General features: G+C 42.3%; 1 non-coding gene across 1 annotated transcript in view; it reads left to right on the top strand.

Annotated features, from left to right (window-relative positions):
• Window positions 1–16,204, top strand: part of LOC100403554 (uncharacterized) — an 88,492-nt gene that overhangs the window by 11,290 nt on the left and 60,998 nt on the right. Inside the window, exon 3 of the transcript XR_013536459.1 lies at window positions 8,220–8,321. This is a non-coding gene — a transcript (uncharacterized LOC100403554). The remainder of the gene's footprint in view (window positions 1–8,219; window positions 8,322–16,204) is intronic.

Below are 16,204 nucleotides of genomic sequence, written 5' to 3'. Positions count from 1 at the left end.
TGGAGGACTGTCTGAGATAATGCGCTGAACTAACAAACACCAGCTATTACACGATAAAGGCATGTTTGTGAAGCACCTGCCTACGTGTTAGGCACTATGATAGATGTCAGGATGCCAAGACAGATAAGACCTCATCTTGTCCTCTAGCACCCCAGACAACCTTAGGGGAGGGGAGGGAAATTTGCAAACTACACTGTGTACTGTAATGTGGTAAATAATCTAATAGAAGGATGACGTTTGTGCCATGAAATTCAGACAAAGGGATTAATGGTGCTTGGGGAGTTCGGGCAGATGCCACAAAGGAAATAGTAATTGAACTGGGCTTTGAAAAGGAGTAGAAATTTGGAAGGCGAGTGGAGGGAGAAAGCAAAAAGAATTTCAGATAAAAGGAACATTATGAACAAAGGGAACATCACAGACAAAAGGGACATCATGTACAAAAGAGCAAAAGCTAAGGACCCACCACCCTTGCAGGGTTTTCTTGGGGATGAGCAGAGACCACGTGCAGGGCAGTGGGGCCACAGGTACAGAGGAAACAGCAACCGACCAGTTTCCTCCCTGTCTTTGCTGAACTCCACTTATATCTTCTTTAGAAAACTTACAGCCCAAACCAAGAAAATGAAGAAGCATCTCAAAAAAGAGGAGAGAGAAAGCAGGGGTCCTAAGACCTGGTTTTTGTAACCATGGTTGATGAGTAAATGAAGAGAGAGTGAGGTGTCCGCGAAGGAGGCTGACAGAGGTCAGTCGGGGTGAGAGGAGGAGAACCAAAAGGGTTCGTGTCACCTAAACCAAAGAAGGAGAAGGCTCAGGAATGAGTTTGGTCAGTTACGTCAAATGTAATGAGAGGTCAGAAATGGAAGAACGTTCCCAGTGGCCTTCAGCGATCTCCTTGGAAATTTCCATGGAAACAGTGGCTGTTGTGCAGGGCCTGGCCCTCCAGTGTCTGCCACAGATCAAGTGACATTTCTTCTTCCCCTTGTATCCCCACTTGCCCTCTGCACCCCTACCCCGGGACACCACCAGGTCCACAGTATAGCTAGATTCCAGAGAGGTAGCTGGAAGAGGGTACCCCAGCTCTATTCACCAGTCATCTCACAGACCCAGCCACTCCCCGTGGAAGTCCCCAGCCACCTGAGCCTTCTGGAAGGTTTTGGCCTCAGGCAGGAGACTCTCACTGTCATGAAAGACAGCTGCTTGACACATGCGATTCAGCTTAGGGGCACAATGAGTTAACACCAAAATAAAGCAAAGCAAAGCAAAGGCTCCTTATGTATGTAGTTGGGGTTGGTCTTCAAACTGCCTGGTAATGCGATTCTCCCAGGAGATGACTTTAAAAGACTCAGACTGCAAATATTTAATGACAAATAGACTTGTTTGTCAAGATATAGTCCTACAAGGCTGGGTCACTCAGAAACACACTGGTAAGTCGTGAGACCACGTTAAACCCTTACGATGTCCACCTGTTCCAGCACCTAGGATGAAACTCAGGGAGCTCGCAGTTCCCGAAAACTGCATGTTAGTGGGTTTGCCCTTGCTTGACTCTTATGTCAATGCATAGGATATGGACTCCCTCTGCTTCATAGTGGAAACCCTGAAAACAGAAATTACACGTGAAAATACAGTAATACAGTGGAGAGGTCAAACATAGTATATTCCCCTTTTTCTTGCCTCCTCCTCTTTACTCCCCCAAATTGCCTCATGTTTTCTAAAATTTTAATGGCGAATTGATTAATGTGAACTAATACGTTAGTGTTTCATTACTTTTGGTTTGCCAGGCATTGAAAACTTTGAACAAATTGGACTTAAAGATAAAAGATAGATAGAAATTAATATAATTTTGGTGGGGAAAAACGGCAAAAGCAAAGGATAAAGGAGGAAGGAGTCCCGTCAGGGACTGAGCTGTATTTTCACTGGTTCTCATTCTGCTACATCTTTCTCACTTGCTAGTTGGTCACCAAATAGGAATCTAGCATCTGCTAATTGCAAAGCAGAGTACTTAGCCTGTGGGAGTACAATCAAGAAGAATGATACTCTAAACCCTTCATCTTCACCTATCTCAGAGATCCTTTCCTGGCTCCAAGACTAGGTGAGGGCACCCATTGTGTCTTGTGCAACACCCCGTGTGTTTTTGTGCCTATTTCACAACAGCTATCGTACTTGTGTTTTCTTGATCAATATGTGTCTCCCCACAAATTGTAAGCTCCAAGAGGACAATGATTCTCAGTGAACCGATCCCATCTGAAACATCTCATACACTGCCTGAACACAGAGTAGGTCTTCAATACATGATGCATGAATGGATGAAATGAGCAAACAATGGAAGACAAACACAATTTCTAGGTTATTAAGATGATGAATTCATCCCTCTTCTGGAACAGCAATGAAAGGTCCTTCAAACATTAGCTCACTCCCCCACTCCTCTTCTATCCTTCTTTCCTTTCTCTTTCTTTCTTTCTTCTTTCTATTCTTTCTCTTTTGTTTTTGCTTCCCCTATTACTTCCATGTGCCTCACTTGCCACCCCTCCCACCAGTCCCTCAAATTTTAAAAGAACATCATCATCAACAACAAAATGCGTTCTTTCTGCACCCTGCGTCCTGGAGGAGGTGGTGGTGTCTTCGTGGACCGCACAAGCACAAGCCCACATCCTTGGCTGTGCTCCCTGGGGTTTTTCCGTAATAGGAACATGTTGATTGGTATGTTCTCAGTTTGGAAAGAGAAGCCCTGCCTTGTTGTGGCTTTGAGTTAGACCATTTTCTTTCATCTTTGAAGATGACAAATGCTATCAACAAAGCCAGTCAAAATGAGCCTGCATGCTTCAAGCTCTGGGCAAGGCAGGAAGAATGCTGTGTGGTGATCCTGTTTAGAGACAGTAATTGCTGTACTGGAGAGCCGATATTTGCAGAACTCAATTGTGTGGCGTCCGACTGAGTAAGTTAGCAAAATAAAGACAGATGGCAATGGATTAACTCCAACACGCCCACCAAACAATGGCAGCCAAAATGGAGCACCGTGGTGTGCTCTCAAAAACGCTCTTTCTGGGAGAGTTCCCCCATTGCCTCAATTAGATGCCACCTAGTGACTGACCAAAACATTGCATCTTGCCGTACCCTGTATATTTAGGACACAGCTCAAGGAGACTGTGCCATCAACCGTTTGGCTTTGTTTTCAAAAGACAGAGGGAGAAAGACTGTGTCACGGCAGACTTGAAAACTTACAGTTTGATGTTTAGTTCACTGAGAAATAATGGCTGAAATCTCTGTTCTTCCTTGTATGCTTAGAGGAAAATAGAAAAACAAAAAAGACAGGCACCGCGTTTGATTCAGAAATGCATGACCTAGAGATAGATAAAAATTTGAGGGTAGTTTGTACATTCTGATCCTGGCTTTATACAACTGAAACTGAGGACGGTACATAATTTCATTTCATCCAACAGTTTGAATTGATTATCAAGACTCTCTGGACTGTGAGGAACTATGAGGTGAACTCCAGGGGTTGGGGTTGGGACCCTGTGGTCATTGATGACTGTCTGTCATGCTGCAGAAGAGGAGAGTGGTGGAATCTGGATCCTTACTGGACAACCGTACATCAGGCTAGGAAATCTCCTAATTTGTTTAATCATGAGAGTTTAAAGAAAGAGTTCTCTGCATTCCTGAGAGTCTGAGGGCAGAAGCTGAAAAGGGCACAGAACATATAGAAAAGATGATGCTTTCCATCTAAAGGAGAGATGAAGGAATAGTACACGCAATTTTGTTATGCTCTACCAAACTGAGGGTTCATTATGTTCGCCCCTCGTTGTGGAAGGCACTGTTGGGTTGACAGTTTGTACCACTGCCTTACATAATTCAGTCCTGGAGCGCCAAGAGCTTTGTCATGAAACCCTGGTTCCTAACTATAGGAGATACTTTTGAAGTGAAGGTCTAGACAATTTCAGTAACTGGCCCAGAGTATGAGGTTGAGAAGGGAAGGCGCTTTAGTTCCCAGGCTCCTCAACCACTACCTGCCATGCTGGGCTGATGCTGCATTCCTTGCTTTTCCCTAGCAGTCACCTTCTCAGTGCTCCTGGCTAAAAGAGAGATCCTTTTCTCTTTTGGCCCTCAACGTCCATTGGTGACCAGCAAACAGTGCCAGAGGGTCAGGTAGTTGTGTGGTTCATTGGTCAAGGTCTGCCCAACAAAGTCCGTATGTCAGGGTCAGAACCTGGGTCCCCAGCAGCTATGCTTCTGTTTTCTCAAGTAACTCCTTAGAGGCCCATGTCTTTTGAGCTCCGTTTATTACAGAGCAGAAAGCCGCACACACAGCCTTCAAATTGTTCAGGCTTTTCTAGTTTTAATTCAACTTAACACTCATTGATTAACTGAATGCTTACCACATGTAAGACGCCGTGCTAGGAGTCAAGACCCAGGAGTCAGACCCGGGTTCTAGCTTCAGCCCTGCACAGTTATTTTGCTGGTGGAAATCTCTGATTCCACTTCAGTTGAATGAGAATCCTGAGCTCAAGTAAACCCTCTAAATTTCTTTCTTAATCTAAAGCTTTACAGCTTTATGAAAAAACACTTGAAAAATGAGGCTTGGTTTCAGATTTGATGTGTTAAAATATGATAATTTCATTGTTTCTTCATTCAAAAATATTTTTTTGAGTGCCAACTAATGTGTAATGAATAAGACAAAGCCCTTGACCTTACAGAGTCTATAGTCTACTTGGGGGCAACAATGAAAAGACTTAACAGTAAATGCAAAATAAAATGTACCAGATGTCCTATGAAGACATAAGGCAAAATGAGGAGAGAAAGGGAGAGTGACCAGGGAAAGCCCCTCTGACTGATGTGGGGGAGAGGGCTACGTGAGGTCTGCAGAGAGTACTGGGCAGAGATAGGTGCAAACGTGAGGGCTCTGGGGGAAAGCAGGCTTGGCACACTTGAACAGTAGCAAAGGGGCACTTAAATCAATAGTTCACTCATGGCTACATGCAACCCACTCATCTGAGGAGCCTAGAACAGTGCCCTCAAGGAGACTGTAGTTGGTGAATGACCTGCTTTGTGCCGGGTACTATCCTAGGTGTTAGAGGGCACGGAGATGGGAAGGAGACACCACCCGTGTGTGAGAAGTTCACGTTTCAATGAACAGTTAGGAGTGAAGGGATAAAAGACCAATAAGATGAAAGAAACACTGTGAGTAAAATTATGGCTGAGGGCGATGGGAACTCAACAGGGAAGGTTGAGCTCAACATTTCAGCTGGGTCTTGCGGGATAAAGGGGGAATTGGATAGGCTGGGGATCAGGGACTAGAGGTTGCAAGGGCAGGCACACATGGAAATATAAAACATGATGGAAATAATGAATGAAGGTCCAGGTTGGCAAAGTACAGGGCAACAAGACTTTATCGTCAATAAAACCAGAATGGCTTTTGTGTCTCATCTGCTTTGAGGTGGGTGTCATGTTTGGACTTTATTCTGTATGTCAGTGGTCCACAATATTCATTCTTAAGGACTCTCTTTTAATATTTTATTTCCTATAGCTTGCACGTCTTCATAGATTTTTTAGTCCCCCCAAATATTGCAATTAGTAAGAAGTAACTAAAGAAGTAACTAATTTGTTTCTCCATTCAAAAAAGTCATCCAACCTTCATGACTTCCAATCAGAGCCACAGATAAGCATGAAATACAGCATGTTACTATACTGAGCTGATCAGAGTAGTCCCATACCCCAACCTGACTGCAAGGGAGGCTGGAATATATGGGGATACACAGGGCATATTTGTTCATCACTAACTACCTCTGCTACGTGGCATAAAGGTACAGTTTTGTCCCTGGCTTCTTCAAGTTCAGAGGAGTCTTCAGCTGAGAATCCTACTCTTTAAGAAGCATAGGAATGACAGGATTGGGTTGTTTTCCAGAAAGATCACTCAGGTGGAAGGTCAGACAATGGACTGTCTGGGTAGACTGGAGGCAGGAGGACCAGTTGGGAAGTTCTTCATCCTCCAAATAAGAGAGGCGGAAGGCCTGACTCAACACATTGGCAGTGGAATGGAGCAGGGAACAGGCTCAAAAAAGAGTCTTGGGTTAAAATTCCTCAGTGTTGATGGCTAGGAATGCCATGCATGGGAATGAGGTGTCAGAGTTAATTCTTCGGTTCCTAGGCTGGATGAGTCAAAGGCACTGTGATGTCTACAGCATGGGTCAGCAAGAGAGGTGGCTCACACCTGTAATCCAAGCACTTTGGAGGGCAAGGTGGGTGGATCACCTAAGGTTGGGAGTTCAAGACCAGCCTGACCAACATGGTGAAACCCCATCTTAAAAAAAAAAAAAAAGAGAGAGAGAGGCAGGGCCAGGCAGGCAGGACCCTCTTCCCAGCATGCAGGAATAATGGTTGTCAGGTCTTCTTCCTTCCTTTCGGACCTGATAATTTGCCATACTCCTTTCCCAGCCCAGAAAACACAGGTCTGAGTCACAGTGGTGGGAATGCAAAAGTCAAGACACCAGAGTAAGGGGAGACCTGGCTGAAAGTTTTGGATCCAACCCAGGCATCAAAAGTGATCTTAGCTCTGCGCAACTAGGCGTAGGTGCTCTGTTGAGTGCCTGGGTCAAAAGCACTTACAACAGCCGCCGTGGCCATCCCCTGGTGCTCCTTCTTCTCCTTCATTCACTTTCCTTTATCAAGTTTCTACTTTCCGGACTCTTCCGCCTTGTCCCTACTGATCTTGCCAATTTGCACCAAGCATTATAGCAATCCCTTCAATCACTCTGGGAATACTGTAATCAAATGTATTCATGTACTTATTCAGAAATCCAGTCTGTTCTATCTCCCATTAGACAGTAGACTCACCTGTGGAGAGACCATGCCTTCCCAACTGCTGCAAAATAGAACCTGTCTCGCCCCTTTCAATAAAGGAGCTATACTCGTTAATAAAGTTAGCCTACTCTGGACATCAGAACCCTGAATGCAAAAATCAACTGCATTTCTTCTCTTGAAGCATCTTCTTCTTAGCAGAATCTACATGTTAGGGTTTCTTTGAACTTTATATAGGCAAATTAAAAAATTTTTTGAGATAAATTGAGACCATACTTAGAAACAAACTCTGCCCAGTTTACTCAAAGTCCATTCTGTTTACTCAATATGACGACCTATGAGTAACATATAATACAATGTAATGCTATAGCCACAGTGTGGGACCATTATGATGGGAATCATAAGAGAATGGGCTTGGGCACTGGGGAAAACTTGGTGCTTGGGTTAGAACTCTGCCATGTAGTGCATCTTACAGAGCTTCACAATCTTTATTGGCAAATGAAGGATCCTACAAGGCTAATGGCAGTAGCTGTGCTCAGCTTAAGCCTGTGATACGCAGAGCACCTAGTGCAGGCCTTGAAGAGGAAGAAAAGCTCCACAGAAGGCAGCCAGTGCTGCGATTATTCATCCATTCCCTTCCTGACGACACTATGGTGTGACCTGAAATGTTTCTGGCTTCCCTCTTATTCGGGTCCTGCTTGCTTGTTATCACCCCGACTTTGGGTTCTTCACCGATCCTTATCCAAGCCTCACACCCGGCCTAATGGGCTCATCGCTTCCTAGTGTTAGTATTAATTGCGAAGATTTGTCTGTATTTTGTTTGTTCAAAACTTGAACTAAAAGTAGTCTACATCAACTGCTTTTGTACGTACAGATTGGGCTCTTCATGTTTCTGTTTGCTGCTCTATGAGGCCAGGCAAACACTGGAGGCAAAACATGCTTCCAGTTCTCCCAGAGCTGCCTGGGAATATTTTGTGGTGGAGGAAGCAGAGCCAGAGAAATGTTTTCAGCTTGAAATAAATAATTACACTGCTCATAGATAAATTAATGTAAGGACTCAGCTTATTGTGAATTATTCATGTTAGCTGCAGAGAAGCCGGGGTTAAACCCGGACTGTCGTTGCCTTGCTGCATACTTACCGTTCAACTATTCTTCACCCATTTGCATGCGTAGGAGCAGTGAGTACAAGGCTGTGTGTGTGGTATGGCCAGCACTTAGGATTCTGGTCCACACATTTGGTATGTTCCTGATACAGTTTAGGTGTTCAAAGCTGCTCCGTATAGCCTTTCAAGAAAAGGATCTATAGAAATATACCAAAGCAAACAAATACATACCAACGTTAAATTATGCACTTTTTTCCACCTGGGCTTACATACAGTGTCTTGGCATCTTTACAGTTCTTAGCACTTTTGATTTCCTTTTACCTCTTACAGATGTTTGACCAACATGTGGAAATAACCAAGGCGAATCAAGAAGAAGAAAGCTACATCTTGGGAGAGGCACTATGGTTGGAGAGTGCCTGGAATAGGAAACATGTACGTGGTGGAGGGGGAAGGGGTGAAACATGTACGTGGTGGAGGGGGAAGGGGTGAAACATGTACGTGGTGGAGGGGGAAGGGGTGGGAAGCATGCTGAATTATGTCTCCCCAAATTTCATATATTGAAGTCCTAACCCCAATACCTCAGAATATGGCTGCATTTGGAGATAGGGTTTTTAAAGAGGTAATTAAGTTTAAAATGAACTCATTAAGGTGGACTCTAGTCCAATATGAATGATGTCCTTATAAGAAGAGGTGATTAGAACACAGAGGGAAGACCGTGTGAAGACACAGCAAAAAGGTGGTCATCTATAAGCCTAGGAGAGAGACATCAAAAGAGACTAACTCTGCTGACACCTTGATCTTGGACTTCCATCCTCCAGAATTGTGAGGAAATAAATTTCTGTTACTTAAGCCATCTAGTCTAGGGTACATTTTCACAGCAGCCTAGCAAACTAATGCACATCTCTTGCTGGTATGTAGTCCCAAGTGAGTATTTCACAAATAAAGAAGCTAGGCAATGCTGAGATAAATGATTATGTTTCTAAAAAATATTGTGTGGAGGCATGTTGGTGTTTTATACAATTCAGAAGTGCCTTATACCTCTATGCCTAAAATTATTATTCAAGTTTAAATTGTTCAAGATCTTGGGGTTTAACTCATGCAGAATCATACTCTAAGACCCCTCTTTTAAAGAGATATTAAATGAGCAATTCTCAAACTCTTCCTTCTAGGTATTCATAAAAGCAGATTAGAAAAACATGGATGTAGCAGTGAATTTGTCTGGAAAGGGAACCTGAAGTAGCCCGACTTTCCTTAAAGTTAGGTTTGAGATATAATTTACGTAATTAAAATTTTTATTGTATAATTGCTTGAATTTTTGCAGATACATTCAATCATGTAACCACCATCACAATGAAGTAAAGGGTGTTTTCATAACACCCAAATTTCCTTATGCTCCTTTGTAGTCAATTGCCCTCCTCTACTCCCAGCCCTTGGCAACCACTGAGCTAATTTGTACCCCTGTAATTTTGCCTTTTTCAAAATATAAATGGATGCACACAGTATGCAGCCTTTTGTGTCTGGACATTTTTTCTTTTATTTTTGAAGGGCTGTTTTCCCCTTTTTTATTGGTACATAAGAGTTGTACGTATTTGTGGGGTACATGGATGTTTTCATACAAGCATACAATGTCCAATGCTCAAATCAGAGTAATTGGGATATCCATCACTTCAAACACTAATCTAAACACTTATCTTTTCTTTGCATTGAGAAGATTCCCAATCTTCTAGCTATTTTGAAATTTACGACAAATTATGGTTAACTGTAGTTGCTCTGCTGTGCTATCAAGCGCTAGAATTTACTCCTTTTATTTAACTGTGTTATCGTACCTGTTAACCAACCTCTCTTCATTCCCCTTTCCTCTCCCCTTTCCAGCTTCTGGTAACCACTGTTCTGTTTACTACCTCCATGAGATCAATTATTTTTCACTCTCATATATGAGTGACAACACAAAGTATTTGCATTTGTGTGCCTGGCTTATTTCACTTAATAACTTCTAGTTTCATCCATGTTGCTGCAAATGAGAGGATTTCATCCTTTTTCATGGCCAAATAATATTCCATTATGTATATATACCACATTTTCTTTATCCATTCATCTGCTGATGGACACTTAGGCTGATTCCATGTCTTGACTATTGTGAATAGTGCTGCATGGGGATGCAGAGATCTCCTTCACATACTGCTTGCTTTTCTTTTGGCTAATATTCAGCAGTGGGATTACTGGATCATATGGTAATTCTGTTTTTAGTTTTTTGAGGAATATCCCCATTGTTTTTTGCAGATGTACTAGTTTACATTCCCACCAATAATGTAAAATGGCTCCTCTTTGCATTCTTCAATTGGGATAAGGTGATATCTCATTATGGTTTTGATTTTCTTTTCTCTGACAACTAGTGATTTTGAGTATTTTTTCATAGACTTGTTGGTCACTTGAATGTCTTCTTTTGAGAAATGTCTATTCACATCTTTTGCTCATTATAAAATCAGATTATTTATTTTATTGCTATTGAGTTGTTTGAGTTCTTTACATATTATGGTTATTGATTTCTTATCAGATGGATAATTTGCACATGTTTTCCACCATTCCGTAGGCTGTCTCTTCACTTTGCTAATTGTTTCCTTTGCTATGCAGAAGATGTCTAGCTTGATGCAATCCCATTTATCCATTTTTGCTTTTGTTGCCTATGCTCTTGGGTCTTAAAAAAAAAGAAAAATCTTTGCCCAGACAAATGTTCTGAATCATTTTCCCAATGTTTTCTCCTAGGAGTTTTATGGTTTCAGGTCTTACATTTAAGTTTTTAATGAATATTAATTTGATTTTTATGTATGCTTAGAGATAGAAGTCTAGTTTTATTCTTCTCTATATGGGTATCCTGTTTTCCTAGCACCATTTATTGAAGAGAAAATAATTTCCCCAATGTATGTTCTTGGCACCTTTGTTGAAAATTAGATGGCTGTAAATGCATGAGTTTATTTCTGGGTTTTCTATTGTGTTCCATTGGTTTATGTGTCTGTTTTTATGCCAGTACCATGCTGCTTTGGTTACTCTAACTTTGTAGCATATTTTGAAGTCAAATAGTATGATGCCTCCAACTTTGTGCTTGTTGCTCAGGATTGGTTTAGCTATTCAGAGTTGATATGAATTTTTGGATTTTTTTTCTATTTCTATGAACAATGTAATTGGTATTTGGATAGGGTTTGCATTGCATCTGTAAATTACTTTGGGTAGTGTGGACATTTTAACAATATTAGTTCTTCTAATCCATGAACATGTGCTATCTTTCCATTTTGAGGGGTGTATCATCTTCAATTTCTTTCATCAGTGCTTTATCTTTTTCCTTGTAGAAATCTTTCTCTTCTTTGGGCTGGGCATGGTGGTTCACACCTATAATCTTAAGTATTTTAGGAGGCTGAGGTAGGTGGATCACTTGAGGTCAAGAGTGTGAGACCAGCCTGGTCACATGGTGAAACTCTCTCTCTACTAAAAATACAAAAAATAGCTGGTGTGCTGGTAGGTGCCTGTAATCCCAGCTACTTGGGAGGCTGAGACAGGGGAATAGCTTAAACCCAGGAGATAGAGGTTACAGTGAACTGAGGTTGTGCCACTGCACTCCAGCCTGGATGACAGAGAGAGACTCCATCTTAAAAAAAAAATATTTCTCTTCTTTGCTTAATTTTATTCCTAAGCATTTTATTTTTTCCTAGTTACTATAAATGGGATTGGTTTCTTGATTTTTTTTTCAGATTGTTCACTGTTGGCTTATGGGAATTGCTACTGATTTTTGTATCTGATTTTGTATCCTGAAAATTTATTTAGTTTATCAGCTCTAACAGTTTTTTGGTGGAGTCTTTAGTTCTTGTCTAAATATAAGATCGTTTTCTCTGTAAACAAAGACAATTTGACTTCTTTCCAGTTTGGATGTTCTTTTTTTTAAAATCTTATCTAAAAGAGATTTGTTCTGTGATTCTAGAAAGTATTTGAATTTTATATTCAATTCTGACATATATGCTATATATATCAAAAGTTGAGTAATATATCTATGTTTGTTCTAGCATGGAATACATTTAAGCCTTATATTTAAAACTTGCACAATTAAAGTACTGAAATGCAATCTAATAATAATCAAACAAAATTAATACTCTGTGAAGATGCATCATTTCCAAATTTAACATCTCTACTAATTATAAAGGTGTTGGATTAGAAGAAGCCCCCAAAAAAGTTCAAAGAGATATTCAATTGTACTAAAAATATCTTCTTACCTTTACCAGAGATTGAGATTGTAAGTGTCTTACACCAATATTATACGTAAAATAAATGAAAAACATTTTAAATAAGAAAGACATCCAAATAGGCCCCATGAAATGCTCAATAGTAATAAGTCATTGAAACATCATGTTACCCTGAAGTCTAAAGCTAACACACAATAGGAGGAATGACAGTAGTAGTGGCTGTGGGCCTCTGATGTCAGGTTAGTAATCACTAAGCCAGTTCCCTACAAAAGGGGTCCTTTGTGGTTGATTGTTTCCCTGAGCATGACTCATTTGTGTCATGTATCTGTCTCTGTAATATTTGTTTTTTAAAAACGTTCTTGTATGAAGGTTGTTCTTTCCACCCAAGGTATAGGCTATGGATGAGATAAACACACAAAAGAAGAGGAGGTACCCACTTGGTCAGCTGGACAAGCTTCCTGGGCTTCTCGTCTCAGCCATTCCTTACCGAATTCTTTAAGATCCAGATCAAGTATGACCTCTTCTGTGCTCTCATCATGACCCATTTCCCAGCCCAAGGCAGAATCATTTTTTCTTACTTTTAGCTTCTTATAACACCGTGAACATATAGTTATCACATTTTATGACAAGTAATTTCTTATACGTGGGTATCCATTGCTAAACTTTCATCTAATTGAAGACAAGGATTGTCTAACCTCTGTATTACTAGATCCTGGCATGTAGCAAATCCTTAATAAATGTATGCTGAATTAAGTTGAGCCTTGCTGGGGGCAGTGGCTCATGCTTGTAATCCCAGCACTTTGGGAGGCCGAGGGAGGTAGATCACTTGAGGCCAGGAGTTCGAGGCCAGCATGGCCAACATGGTGAAATCTCGTCTCTACCAAAAATACAAAAAAATTAGCCAGGTGTGGTGGCATGTGCCTGTAACTCAAGCTACTCAGGAGGCTGAAGTAGGAGAATCACTTGAATCTGGGAGGTGGAGGTTGCAGTGAGCCGAAATTGTGCCACTGTACTACAGCCTGGGTGACAGAGAGAGACTCTCTCAAAAAGAAAGAAAGGAAAAATTTAGTTGGCCCTTGCTATCCATGATATGCCACATGTCACAGACCCCCCAGTCAGACTTATGAGAACCAAGAACTGACCTGTGGAGGTGGAAAGCTAGTATTCATTTAATTTGTGCATCAGACTTCAGGTTTCCTGCCAGTCTGCCAAGCTTTTGACCCAGATTCCTTCTCTGAGCCTATTTGCACAGTCCAGCTACAAGTATAATTCCTGCTCTGACCCAGATCCACTGCCTTTTCTTGTTCTAGCTCACCAAGGTCTCCTGGTTTGGCCCCACGTATGAAATCTAATATGAGACCAAGGCAACCCTGGTGAAGATCCAGGCAGGGCAAGCCAGCACTGCCAGGTCTCGAGTGATACCCAACTCTCCTGGATGTCTGCAAGGCAACTGGGAGGGCCAAGCAGAATAAACTTTCACATGACTATTGGGTCAGGTATCTCATGAAGTGCCCACAGCAAACCCTGAGGCAAGAAGCAGTCGCAGGTGTGGGCCAGGGTGTAGCACAGAAATAAGCAGATTTGTTGGTTGTGAACTCTTCCTTTCTCCTCTGGCTGTGACCCTCCCATCTATGGGAAACAGACAAAACTGGAACAAGTGTTCAGGGAAAAGAAGAAAGGAAAAGGAGGTACAGGTGGCCCAAGAGAGGTAAAGGATTCGCTTCTATGCAACCCCGAGGTAAAGGGACGCGCTTCTCTGCGACCTTGAGGTAAAGGATGCGCTTCTCTGCGACCCCGAGGTAAAGGGATGCATTTCTATGCAACCCCAATTAGGGGCTGACATACACCTTACAGTGAGTGTATATACCACTATACTCCTTCTAGTGACTTCAATAGCTGACCCCCAAAGATGTGGCCCCATTCTAACCCCTAGTTCTTGTAAATGTGAACCTATTTGGAAAATTGTCTTTTCAGGTGCAATTAAGGATATTGAGATTATCCAGAATTTAGGGTGAACTCTTAATTCAAAGACAGGTAATAAGAAAAAGGCAGGAGATTTGGGACAGAAACAGACAGAGGGAGAAGGCCGAGTGAAGACAGAAACAGATTGGCGTTATGCTGCCTAAAGCCAAGGCATGCCTGGAGCCACCAGAAGCCAGAAGAGGCAAGTACATTCTCCTCTTGAGCCTCAAGAGGAGCATAGCCCTGCCGATACCTTGATTTCAGACTTCTGGCTCCAGAGCTGTGAGAGAATAAATTTCAGTTGCTTTAAGCCAACAACTTAGTGGTATTTTCTCAAGACAACCCTTGGAAACGAATGCATCCCTCCTTTGCTTCTCTGACAGAGAAATGGGTATGCACTGGAGTGTTTGGGTCTAAGAAGAAGGTCCTCAGAACATCAGAGAAGGCAAAGCAAAGGGAAAGTGACCGGCCCAGAACCATGAAGAAAAAGTCTTTCTCCTGAAATTGTCAGTAGAGACCAGAAGTATCGATAGGAAGCTTTCTATTAATCAATTTAGTTTATCCCAAGAAAGGATCTTCCACTTACAAGAGAAGTAAAAGTAATAGAAGTGATATAATGACCGAGAGTGACCCACATTGAAGACATTGTACCAAGTGTTCTACATATGCCTGTTTTTTCTGATGAGAAGATTGAGGCTCAGAATCATTGGGTAAACCTAGGTATCGTACTTACTGTTTGCCAAACCCAGTTCTAAGAATTTTCTAATTATTAGCTCCTTAACCCTCATAGTAGCCCTATGAGGCAGGAATTGTTATTCTTTGTTTTACAGATGAGAAAATGGAGACACAGACAGATTACATAATGTCTCTAATGTCACACAGTCAGGAGGTGAAGAAGCTGGGATTCAATCCCAGGAAGTCTTGCCCCAACTTTTCTGACCTTAACCTTCACCCCACAGCTCTAGGGTAAAGAATAGGGATTTGAATTGAGGTGTATCTGACCCCAAATCCCGTGTTCATTCCATAAGAATAAATTTATTTATTCTTAAATAAACAAATCCTAGAATGGCACTGTGAGCAGCAGTTCTGCCCATATGACTGTCCCTGACTGCCCTGGTCCTTCTCAGTTGCAGGCTCTGAGAGTCTTCAGCCAGCAGGTTGATTCCTACCTGTTCCTTACACAATCTTGAGTACAACAGCCAGCACAGATAGGGACTTAGCCCCAGCCCTTGGCAGAGATGGGCATTTGTTCTGAGGGCAAGTCCCTGGGATATTACAAAGGAGCCCTGGCCAATTCCTTCCCTATGCTATCGTATCTATGTTTGCCCAGCTGTGCAACTGAGAATTTCATTATTTTAACAAACATTTATCAGGTATGCTTAGTATGCTCTGCAATGTGCCAAAAGCTGGAGATACAGTGATGGCCCAGGAGGCCCAGGCATATAATTCAGAATGATATGTATTATCAAGGATGAATAGTATCAATAGTGGCCACTGTTTTTAGAGTGTTTATGTGCCAGTCATTATATAATCCTTGCACACATGCTGATCTGGGAGAGCACAGAATGGTCACCTACCCCAGTCTAGGGAAGTCAAGAAAGGCTTCCTGGAAGATCCTGGTGGCTCCCTGAGGGATGAGTAGGCATTATTCAAGAAAAGAAAGAGTGCCAGGGAGAAAGGTCTGCAGGCAGAAGAGTGAGACTGAAAGGGCACACAGCAGATGTTGTAGAGAGGGAGAAGAGTTCAGTGTAGTGGGGGAGCAGGGCAGGAGGTGGGAGCAGGGCAGGAGGTGGGAGCAGGGCAGGAGGTGGGAGCAGGGCAGGAGGTGGGAGCAGCAACGGTTGTGGCAAGAGAGTATGCCTGCAGGGACAAGATCATCATGACCTTATAAGCCATGTGGAGAGTTTACTCGTCTAGCTGAACTGGAGCCCTCCATATTAGTGCCTGTTAGCGGGACCCTTAGCATCCTTCTGCTCTTGCTGAATTTCCTGTCCCTTTTCTAGTGTGTAGAGTCCCGATTCCAGTTGGATGAACAACCCAGAACTACTGCCTGACAACCCATGTGACTGCAGGCGCTACTGCTTTCCAAAGGCTCCCTGGATACTGACACCGGCCTGACTGGTA

The sequence above is a fragment of the Callithrix jacchus genome, chromosome 5 (assembly GCF_049354715.1).
Source record: "Callithrix jacchus isolate 240 chromosome 5, calJac240_pri, whole genome shotgun sequence".
NCBI classification, from domain to species: Eukaryota; Metazoa; Chordata; class Mammalia; order Primates; family Cebidae; genus Callithrix; species Callithrix jacchus.
This window is presented reverse-complemented; position numbering and strand designations above follow the sequence as displayed.